The 11,857-nt window shown below is 44.4% G+C and overlaps 1 protein-coding gene across 3 annotated transcripts in view; it reads right to left on the minus strand.

Annotated features, from left to right (window-relative positions):
• Nucleotides 1-9,540, minus strand: part of WDR37 (WD repeat domain 37) — a 33,431-nt gene extending 23,891 nt beyond the window's left edge. For 2 of the 3 annotated variants that reach the window (XM_070381219.1, XM_070381217.1), the window contains exon 1: nt 8,893-9,046. The gene's annotated coding sequence lies outside the window, so the exon portion shown is untranslated. Of the gene's footprint in view, nt 1-8,892; nt 9,047-9,401 lie in introns of those variants that run through there. The other variant, XM_070381218.1, reaches the window with a different exon arrangement.
• Nucleotides 9,541-11,857: the final 2,317 nt, after the last annotated feature.

Genomic DNA, 11,857 nt, shown 5'->3' on the forward strand with positions numbered 1-11,857 from the left:
TAATTTTAACCATATACTTATATTTCTTCCTTCTTCAACAACCGACAGTATCTGTAGGTCCTCACTGTAAAATGGCTCTCAGTGTCCCACCTTCTCTGGAGCCAGCCCACAGCCCTCCACTCCCCACTCTGCTGTGGCAGAGTGCATGTCCTCTGGGGATCCTGAGCTTAGGGCTCTCAGCCCGCCCCCGCCAATGGACCACAGCCACCTCCTGTGGACTGCTGGCGCTGCTCCCCTGTGGATGCAGCACAGCTGTCTTAACCATGCACCTACTGCAAACAATTCTGGCCCTTTCCAGTTTCTTACTATTACAAATAAAGCTACTATGACAATAACATAGGTTTTTGCTGAAACTCCAATACTTTGGCCACCTGATGAGAAGAGCTGACTCGCTTAAAAAAGACCCTGATGCTGGGAAAGATTGAGGGCAGGAGGAGAAGGGGATGACAGAGGATGAGATGGTCGGACAGCATCACCGACTCAACAGACATGAGTTTGGGTAAACTCCAGGAGTTGGTGATGGACAGGGAGGCCTGGCGTGCTGCGGTTCGTGGGGTCGCAAAAAGTCATACACAACTGAGTGACTGAACTGAACTGAAGTTTCTACTTCTTCTGACTCCTGTATGTTTACAGGAAAAAACTAACAAGTTTTTAAAATGTTTGAGATATAATTCACACACGGTCCACTCTGCCAAAACTTCTAAATTTTGATCAAGTCCTAACTCATCCATTATTTTTAAGACTCATACTTTTAGAGTCATGTCTAAGAACTTTCCACCAATCCTAAATTCCCAAATTTTTATGTTTTCTTCTTAAAATTTTAGCTTTATCAGTTACATTTAAATTTACAAGCTATTCTGGGACTGTTTTTTTAATAAAGTGTGAAGTTTAGATCAAGGTTTTTGGGGTTTTTTTTTTTCTGGTGGTATCCTGTTATTCTAGCACCATATGCTAAAGACAATCTATCCTACACCAAATTGAGCAAGTTTGGCATCTTGCTCAAAAATCAATTGGCTATATTTCTATGGGATTATTTCTTGGTTCTCTATTTTGTTCCACTGTTCTGTGTTATCTTGAAATCATACATCTTGTGATTTCTACCACATCTTTTTCACAATGTTTTAGCCATCCCACTTCCTTTGCCTTTCCACAGAAATTTAGAATAATCTCATCCGTATCTGCAAAACTCCTGACGGAACTTTGATAAGAACTGCGTTTAATCTGTTGACTAATCTGGACAGAACTAGCTTGTCTATTATGTAGAGACTTCCAATCTATGGACACAGAGGATCTGTTTCAGATCATCTTTGATTTCCTTCCTCAGCTTGTAGTTTTCGCATAAAAGTTCTATATATACAAATAACCCTGAAGATTATATTTTTGTGCAATTTTAAATTGCTGGTATACAAAAATACAACTGATTTGTGTGTAATAAGCTTGTATCCTATGCTCTTGTTGAACTCATTTACCAGTTCAAGATTTTTCTGTAGATTATTTAGCATCTCCTATGTGGACTACTGTGTCATGTAAAAAAGGACAGCTTACTTCTTCCTTTCTAATCTGCATGCCTTTATTTCCTTTTCTTATCTTACTGACTTGGCTAGAAATTCCAATGCTATGTTGAATTAGAAGTAACAGCAAACATCCTTTCTTTATTTGGATCTTGAAATACTTGAAATCTTGAAAAATACTCAGTTTTCACCATTAAGTATATTAGCTGTAGGTTTTGGGTAAACACATCATTTTATCAAGTTGAAAGTCCCCCTCAACTGTTCACGTTCTGAGAGTTTTACGAGGGAGTGTCAACTGTGTCATGTTTTTTTGGGAGTCACTTAATATGAGCACATGGCTTTCTTCTAAGCCCCTAACAGGTCAATTACACTGCTGATTTTCAATACTGACCTAAACTTGCATCCATGGAGTAAATCCTACTTGGGCATGGTGCATAATTCATTGTTTGTTTTCTCCTTTTGTTTCTTTTTTTTCTGCCTTCTTGTAGGTTACTTTAACATTTTTTGGAATTTCTTTCTGATTTCTCTTGTTTTGGAGTTTCTTTTGTATAACTTTTCTTAGTGGCTGCTAAGTTTTCATTATCTTTTCACAGCTTATCAATCTGCTGACCACCAACGTTCTACCAGTTCCTGGTGAGTGTTGAAGCTTTACTTCCTCCACACCCCTCTGCCCTCCCCAATGACAACATGATCGTCTCAAGTGTTTCCTCCAAACACACTGAGAACCACATCAGACAGCTGTGCTTCAACTTTCAAACCTAAGTCAGAGAAGGAATGTCTATTGAATTTACCAATTCATTTACTCTCTCCATTGTTTCTTCTTCCTTCCTGGTGTTCCTACAGCATTTCCTTTCTGTTGAACTTCCTCTATTATTTCAGGGTAGCTCTGCTGGTAACAAATCATGTGAATGATGTTTTCACTTGATAGAGAATTCTGATCTGATGGTTCTTTTCCTTCAGCACTTGAAAAACATACTACTTCCTTCTGGCCTCTGCAGTCTGTGATGAGAAATCAACTACAGACAAAGGGACATTTCTCTCTCCCATTGCTTTTTCATCTTTAGTTTCAGAAGTCTGACTATGAGGCAGCTTAGCAGATTTCTTTGAATTTATCTTGCCTGGGTTTCACCATATGTTTTGAATATATAGGTTTATGGCTTGCCAAACTTGGGAAATACCTAGCCAGTGTTTCTTCAAACATATTTTCAGCCCCACTGTCTCTCTCCTCTCTTCCTGATAAGGACAGGTCTCTTGGTAAAGGCACAGGTCCCAGGGGTTCAGTTTACTTTTTTCCAGTCTATTTTCTCTCTAATGTTCAGACTGGGTAATTTTCATTGTTTTATCATCAAGTTCATGGATTCCACAAGCTCACTATTGTACTCCCCAGTTCTAAAATTTCCATTTGTTTCTTCTTTACATGCCATATTTTCTTCCTGAGATTTTCTATTTTTCATTTGCTTCAAGTGTTATTATCTCCTCACTGAAAATTTTATCACGACTGTTTTAAAATCTTGTCAAACAATTCTAATATCTGCATTGGTCCTGTGTGGCTGTTAGCTACCTTTTCTGATTCAAGTTGACATCTTCCCCCTCGGTGTGAGAAGCCTCAGGATGCTGGGTGTTGTTATCAGACATGAGACCTGATCTAAGTCTTCCAGCAGGCCTCTTCTGATACTGACCCAGCCAGCAAACAAGGGTATGGCCTTGTTTCTGCCAGATGGATATAGAAAGTGGGGATGGAAGCAAGTGCGCCCCATTCCGCCTCCTCTGACCCAGGAGGAAGTCCCCCTGCAGATGCTGGGTGAAGCTCTCTTGGACTCTATTCACACTGCTGAGCTGAGCCTAGGGCGCCTTGTCACTGTGCGGTTCCAAGCTTCATCACCACAGGTGGCGGTAAAATTCCTGAACTTTTGCTAGGTTTCTTCTGAGGCAATTCCAACGGGAAAGAAGAGTGTGTTCTTTGTTACCGCACAACAGAGATGAGAACCCAGCTTCTCACCAGGCCTCTCTGATCCCACCCGGCACAGTGTGGTCCCCACAAGGCTTGTCAGGGGTCAGAGACTAGATTCCCTACCCAAGCTGGGACGCTCAGCGTGAGGTGGGGCCACAATGTTTTCTAAGCATGTCCTGTCTGGCAGGCTGTCCCTTTCCTGGTCTTCTGGTCAAAGGCCAGCTTTCTCGGGGCTTGCTGAGCCCTTTGGCATTGCTGGGTTGTGGCTGCTCAAGGCCCAAGACTAGGATGTATGGGGCAAAAGGAAAACCCAGGGAACTTAGCCCTGAGTCAGTTCTCAGGTCCCCATACCCCTACAGTTTTCTTTCTTCTCTCCACTTTTCAGTCTCATGTTTGTTTTTTTGTTTGTTTATTTGTTTTGTATTTAATGTCCACTGTTTTTAGCTGTACTTAGTGGGAGCAACAGGAAAAGTATACATCTACTGTAAAGCCAGAGATCTTTTGACTCCCCAGTTGAACATGTGTAGGCCTTGTACAAAAAATAACAAAAAAGTAAGTACATTCAAGACAGTCAATTAGTTCTTTGTGTTTAGGTTTTAAAATTTGAAATTCACTAATTTATTAAAATTATCACTTTTTGCAGAGATCAGTCCTGGGTGTTCTTTGGAAGGAGTGATGCTAAAGCTGAAACTCCAGTACTTTGGCCACCTCATGCGAAGAGCTGACTCATTGGAAAAGACTCTGATGCTGGGAGGGATTGGGGGCAGGGGGAGAAGGGGACGACAGAGGATGAGATGGCTGGATGGCATCACTGACTCGATGGACGTGAGTTTGAGTGAACTCCGGGAGATGGTGATGGACAGGGAGGCCTGGCGTGCTGCAATTCATGAGGTCGCAGAGTCGGACGCGACTGAGCGACTGAACTGAACTGAACTGATATAGACAAAATTTAACTCTCAAATGTTTTTTAAAAAGGACACTTAATAAGATAACTTTTTATCTCAAAAATTCTCATTAAAATATATATATCTTCCATTTTCCTTGCTTTTTTGTATACTCTATCTGTCAAAGCCAGCCACAAGGCCAACCCCCATTCAAGCAGAGGGCAGAGGCTTCACCTACCAACAGGACAGTAAGAATCTGTGTTATCCATCACACCTTATTTCACTCACATGAGTTTGAGAGTCATACAAACCTAAATCCCCACCAACTCCTCAAAGGGCTGGCTCTCTTCCATCATGAAGCTTCAGCTTGAATGTCACTTCCCATAACAGCCTCCCTTGAAGACCACTAGCCACAGCACTGCTTAACTCTCGCCATGCTTGTATTTACATCCTATTTATGATTTACTCACTAAATATGTGTTTCCCCCACTACACAATCAACACAGTGAGGACTGGGACACAGTAAACTGGGGCCACTACTGTATTTGTACCGTATTTGTTAGGCCTGACATAAACACATCCTCAAATATCTGATGGGTGGATGAGCACTACATCTACCACTGACAGACTGTGTAACCCTGGTCAGGTTACTTAACCACCTTTTGAAGGCTTAACTCTGTATCTTTAAAGCAGGGATAATAATAGCACTACTTCATTAAGTCACTCACCAGTATTCCTCTCATCTGGATGGGCTGAGCATTGGAAATGCGGTAGTGAACAAAACAGACTTGGTTCCTACCTTCTCAGAATGCTTAAGATTTGAGTTGGAAGACAGATATTATACACACAATCTCAAAATTATTACAGAAGTTATAAATTGTGACGAGTGCTACAAAAGACATGTGCAAATATTATGAGACCAGCTATTAGCTAAATAGTTACAAAGATCATTCTGAGAGGCCAGCATCCAAATTGAGACTGAAGAATTCCTAAGAGTTAACCACATGGAAAACAGAAAAGGGAGGAGATATTTCAAGGACAGGAATAGCATGGGAAAATGCCCAGATATTAAAAAACAAATACTACATCTGTAATACAGCAAACAATGGACAGAACAGTGCAAGGTAAGTGGAGTGACAGGCTTAGAATCTAATCTTTTGTTTACAGTTTATCCTAAAATAAAAGGAAAGTCACTTAAAACTTTTTACGCAAATAAGCAACAGTAGACTGGCTGCTATGTGAAAAATACACTAAAAAGTAAGACGACCATGAATGAGAAGCCAATTAGGCAGTTACTGAAACAGTCGAGGTAATAGATTATAACAGTTAAGATTAGAGGAGGATGAATGGATTGGGGTGGGCAGGGGGAAGAAGAGAGAGGTAACAAGGACAGCCCCTCTCTGAGGCAGCAGGTAGGTGAAACAGAGGTCAGATTACCAAGATGAGAGAGCAGATATGGAGAAATCAGGACCTAATACTGAATGTATTGTTTTTGCAATGCCTTTGAATGTCAAAATACAAGGAGGCAGGGTGTACAGGTTTAGAGATGAAGAGAGAACTACAGAACGTGTATAAAACTGGGAGAAGTCTACACTGAAGTAAAGACGGGTTCTTTGACCCCATCATGCCTCTAAGTCCAATACCTTACCATTTTTAACTGCTCTTCTGCATAAGAGGGGGGAAAAGTGTATTACTGGTAGATATAGGTGGCTCAGACGGTAAAGCGTCTGCCTGCAATGCGGAAGACCTGGGTTCGATCCCTGGGTCCGGAAGATCCCCTGGAGAAGGAAATGGCAACCCACTCCAGCACTCTTGCCTGGAAAATCCCATGGACGGAGGAGCCTGATAGGCTACAGTCCATGGGGTCACAAAGAGTCAGACACGACTGAGCAACTTCACTATTACACTATTATAGGCAACACAGAATAAAACTGTCTCTCACAAAAAATTATTTTTGATGGAAAATGACGGAACAAATCTTTTTCATGAAATTTAGATCTGAAAAATTTGAGCTATAGAAATTAGAGACAGTTGAGACAAAAGTATAAAGAAAAACAATGGCAGAATCTGTGGTTGGCAGAATTTTACACACACACAAAAAAGATACTGATATTTAATTTAAAGTATTTGAACATAAATTCTTTAAGCAACTCATATGATCCCACTGAAGAGTATTTCAATAACTTTTTAATAGAAGCATTTAGAAACTATTTAACTGCCGTATACAAAAGTTGTCCAAGAAATCAAAGTGACTTAAAGGAATCTTAACCAGAAATTATATTCTTCACTTTAAAAACTAAAGGTCCCAGGTGGAAGAGGCAAAAATGAGCCTTCTGGGGTGCTGCAAATGTTCCCTATCTTGACCTGGTTTATGCTTATACAAAGATGTATATATAGGTAAAAATCCACAGAGCTGCACATTTACAACTAGCACACTGTATGAATTTACTGTATGTTTTACTCAATAAAAAACAACTCCCAGGCTAAAAAAAAATAGGAAGGTATATATAATTCTCTTTTCAGCAAGTACACGTTAAATAACTAACTTCATAAAGCATCTCAGTTATTAAGATTTTCAACACAGAAATTTATCCCAGCCACCTCACAGTTCATGTTATGTTTTTTAAAGGAACAAACATATCAAAACCCTGTTTCACAAAGCTCAAGAAAAAACGTGACAATCTCTAAATATTTCAATCAAGCAAGTAAAATAGCAGAAAGCTTCTCTTTCCTTTCTTAAGAATGTCATCAGTAGAAATACTCTGGTAAACGTAAACTGGGAAGTTAATGCATTCCGAAGGTTCTACAAATTGCTTACACAAAGTGTGAAAATTGCAGTATTAACCTTCCTTCCACCTCAATGATAGTCTCCCTTAAGGATCACATAACCAGCTTGTTCAGCGTCTGAATCTTCAGTAGAAATAAGCAGTCTTCTTCACTACTAACTTGTAAGATTCTCACCCGGCCTGTCCCTGAGCCTTGAACCCCTTCCTCAACCCCATGAACCACCTGGTACTACTCTGGGCTTTGCCTGCTTTTGTTGGTCACCTCACCAAATAGTCAACGTACTGGTCATCTTTTCCCACTCATCAATTTCTACACAAATACACACATTTCAAATAATTACAAATATGAAAGAGGCTTTGGTCCTTCAAAGAGGTTTTAGCTCTTGTTTAGTCACTAAGTCGTATCCGACTCTGCGACCCAACGACTGTAGTCCGCCAGGCTCCTCTGTCCATGGGATTTCCCAGGCAAGAATACTGGAGTGGGTTCCCATTTCCTTCTCCAGGGAATCTTCCTGACCCAGGGATCAAACCTGTGTCTCCTGCATTGGCAGGTGGGTTCTTTACCATCTGAGCCACCAGAAAAGCTTCATGACAGGGCACATGACCACATTAAACAGAAGGTTTAATGAATAAAAGGTCCTACGGTTTTTTTAAACACATCCAAAAAAGTATAAATAGTTCCCTCCAAGAATCCAACCTCCCTATCCTATTGGTCAAGTACATCAATTTAATATGAACTCTCCTTCTGCGCAACTGGTTTGCCCTTGCATGCCACATGCCTACTATACCCTACAAACAAAACAATACTCACAATTTCAAACTCAGTGGCGTTTTTAAACAGTTTTGGCCAAAGAAAAATACTGACTAAATAGTAAATGTCATGAACGTTAATAACATGCAAAAAAAAAAAAAAAAGGTTAAAAGCTATACTCTACATGTGGCATTTAATAATACAAAACGTAGCTGAAAAGCCGATAGAGTTTTTCATAGCCCTTCACTGTAAAAGTACCCTTACTCAATTCCGGAAGACAAACGACAAACTCAGCTGCTGAGTGACATCAACCAAAGGCAGCTCCGCAGTCCAGCCTCGGTAAACTGGCTAAAGGTTCGTCCACCCAGTCGAAGGCACGCTCACCAATTCTGGACCTGATGCTGGACTGGGGGCATTTCTAACCGGAAAACCACCAACGCTACTTAAAGACCTCTATTAAAAGAATGAGCTCGCATCAAGGATGAACTTCTTAACTGTCTAGTCGTCGTATGAGAAGAAGCAGCACTTGGAAACTCAGAGCGCCGTCGGTACTCCCGGGGGAAGGGGCTGACGGCATCAGCTCGCAACCAAGGCACAGCAGGTGCGCGCAGCTGCCCGGTCCTGGGGAGGAAGGAAACGCGCCGGGGCTTCCGTGCGAGCACCCGGAAGGACGCGAGGCTGGACACGGCCCGCCGCTCCAGCCCAAGGTCGCGGCGCCCCTTGCGCGGTTCCACACCCCCAATGGTACTGGGGACCCCGGGCTCCGACACGCTCGGGGGTGGGAGGTTCCCGGAGGCGGCGAAGGACCCGCCTCCCCAGCCGCTCTGGGCGAGGGGCGCGCGTTCCAACTCCGTCCAGACCCAGCCGGGCTTGGGGTCGGAGAGAGGCACGGAATCAGGGCCCAAGTCCGGGTGCGCGGGGCCCCCCAGGACAACCCGGCCCAGCGAAGGCCGCCGCCGCACAGCCTGCGGCTGCGGTCCCGGGCTGAAGATGGCGGGCCAGCACTCACCTGTCACGCCGCCTCCGAGCCCACCGCTGCGCAGTGCCACCCCGGCAGTGAGCTGCCGCCCGTGTCTTCCCAGCCACGCGGGGCACGGGACGGACGCGGACGCACAGGACCCCGAGTCCCGCCTAGACGCGGCCCCAAGACCCGGCAGCCCAACGCCCCACACTTCCGGCGCCGGAAGTCCCCGCCCCGCCTCCGCCCCACGCCGGAAATCCCTCCCGCCATCCTCCACGCGCAGGCCCGACGGGAAGTCCCGCCTTCGCCCCGCGGCTGGCACCGCCGGAAGTCCAGTCCATCGCAGGAAGTCCCACCCGCTGCTCGCGGGGGCGGGGATCCTCTAGTGGGTCGCCGCGGCCTTCAAGTGGGTCGCGGCGGCGGCAAATACACAGCTGGGCACCGGGACCACCCGACCCTCGCCCTGCGGTGTCGGCGCCCATCTGAAGTCCTCGCAGAGGACCGAAGGGCGGCGGGCGCCCGTGGCGCGGGGGCGCTGAGAACCTGCGGGTACTCACGGCGGCGGGGGCCCAAGGGCGTCCCGGGCGGGCGCAGGTCGGCGTCCATCTGGACCCGGGTCGGGTCTCTGGAGCCGCCGGCCCCAGTCGGAACCGCCTCGTGTCCCAGGAACCGCTTCCCGGGCGTCGCTTCCCGGGGCGGCGCGGGCGAGACGGCTGCGCTTGGATCCCGGCGGATCTGCGGAGGGTGACTCACCCCCTGCAGCCTCCGATCTGAAGTGTGTGTTCGCCATTGGCTGCGGAGACGAAACAAAGGCAGCGTCTCGCCGCGAAAGGTGGGACCTGATGGCCTTCTTGTCCTTGTACAGGTTGGAAAAATTACAGCGTGCGCAGGCAGCCTCTGCTCTAGGAACAACCAGCTGGGCGTTTAAAGTCCTAAAGCAAAGACGAAATCAGACGCGTGGGAGCATTTTTTTTTTTAATACAGATTAAAGCTCATCATTCGAATTGGAGAAGCATTAGTACGATTGTTTCACAAGAAACAAACTCGACGTATTTGGGGATTCGAATAGCCACAAAGTTTGTGCAATAAAACCCGAGGTTACTTCAATATTCAGTATAATAAAAGTTTATTGCTAGAATCAATTATATAAGGTGAACTTAGGGTTTCAAGTTTGGTGGTTGTAGCTACTATTCAACTAGCAATTTTGTTAGGGACGTAATATGCACAAGGCATTCTGCAGGGCGAGGGAGCAGGTAGAATGCCGAGTGAACCACAGTATCAGCTCCCAATTGATTCAGGTGCTAACATGTAGTTTTATTTTGCAGCACATCATCAACAGTTTGGGTGAAACTTAGGATGTTGTTATAATTGAGGTAATCTTTTCTCTGCTATATTTAGAATTCTGTAAAAGTCAACCATGACTGTAAAGAACTGTCACAAAAATAAGAGGGGAAAGGAATCAACACTTTGAGGGCTCACTGTGTGCCAGGCACATAACATATTTGTTAACTTGTCTGATTGTCAAGCCAACCTAATAAAGTGCTGATCAAAACTGCAATGAGGTACCACCTCACACTGGTCCAAATGGCCATCATCAAAAAGTCCACTAATAGTAAATGCTGGAGAGGGTGTGGAGAAGAAGGAACCTACAGCCACTATGGAGAATAGTGTGGAGGTTCCCTGAAAAACTAAAAATACAACTACCATATGATCCAGCAATCCCACAACTGACCATATACCTGGACAAAGCTCTTAATTTCAAAAGATACATGTACCCCCAAATGTTCACAGCAGCACTATTCACAATAGCCAAGACATTAAGCAATCTGAATGTCCATCAACAAATGGAATGGGTAAGAGACGTGGTGTGTATACATACACACACACAATTGATAAAGATGTGTGTATACACTCATGCGTGCGTGTGCACAATGGCATACTACTCATTAAAAAAAAACCTTTTGCAACATGAATAGGCTTCCCTTGTAGCTCAGTCAGTAAAGAATTTGCCTGCAGTGCAGGAGACCTGGGTTCGATCCCTGGGTTGGGAAGATCCCCTGGAGAAGGAAATGGCAACCCACTCCAGTATCCTTGCCTGGAAAATCTCATGGACAGAGGAGCCTGGTGGGCTGCAGTCCATGGGGTGGCAGAGAGTCAGGCACAACTGAGCGACTAACAGTTTTTGCAACATGAATGAACCTAGAGATTGTCGCAGTGCGAAGAAAGTCAGCGAAACACATATTTGTAGGTGGGATCTAAGTTCAGTTCAGTCACTGTGTCCTACTCTGTGACCCCATGGACTGCAACATGCCAGGCTTCCCTGTTCATCACCAACTCCCTGAGGTTGCTCAAACTCATGTCCATCCTCATGTCCATGGAGTCAGCAATGCCATCCAACTATCTACAGTATGATACAAATGAACTTTAATTTACAGAACAGAAATAGACTCATACAAAAAACAAACTTAGGCCTACCAAAGAGGAAAGGTGGGATGGAAAAATTATATTGGGATTAACATATACACTACTATATATAAACAGAATCCAAGGATTTACTGTGTACCACAGGGAACTAACTTTATTCAACATCTTGTAATAACCTATACTGTTAAAGAATAATGTGTAAACTATCATTTTGCTGTACACCAGAAACTAACATAAATCGACTGAAGTACAAATTATTCTGAATTGAACTTAAAACATGCGAGCATGCTAAGTCGCTTCAGTTGTGTCCAACTCTGTGCGACCCCATGGACTGTAGCCTGCCAGGCTCCTCTGTCCACGGGATTTTCCAGGCAAAAATACTGGAGAAGGTTGCCAGGGCCTCCCTCCAGGCGATCCTCTCAACCCAGGGATTGAACCTGTGTCTCACATCACCTGCATTGGCAGGTGAGTTCTTTACCACTAGCGCCACCTGGGAAGTCCAATTAAGCGTGAGGATATTATAATTAGCTGTCAAAACTCAAAAAGCTAGTATGCAATGGAGCAAAGATTGGATTAAAATCCAGGTCCA

Source organism: Bos mutus, chromosome 13, assembly GCF_027580195.1.
Source record: "Bos mutus isolate GX-2022 chromosome 13, NWIPB_WYAK_1.1, whole genome shotgun sequence".
NCBI lineage: Eukaryota > Metazoa > Chordata > Mammalia > Artiodactyla > Bovidae > Bos > Bos mutus.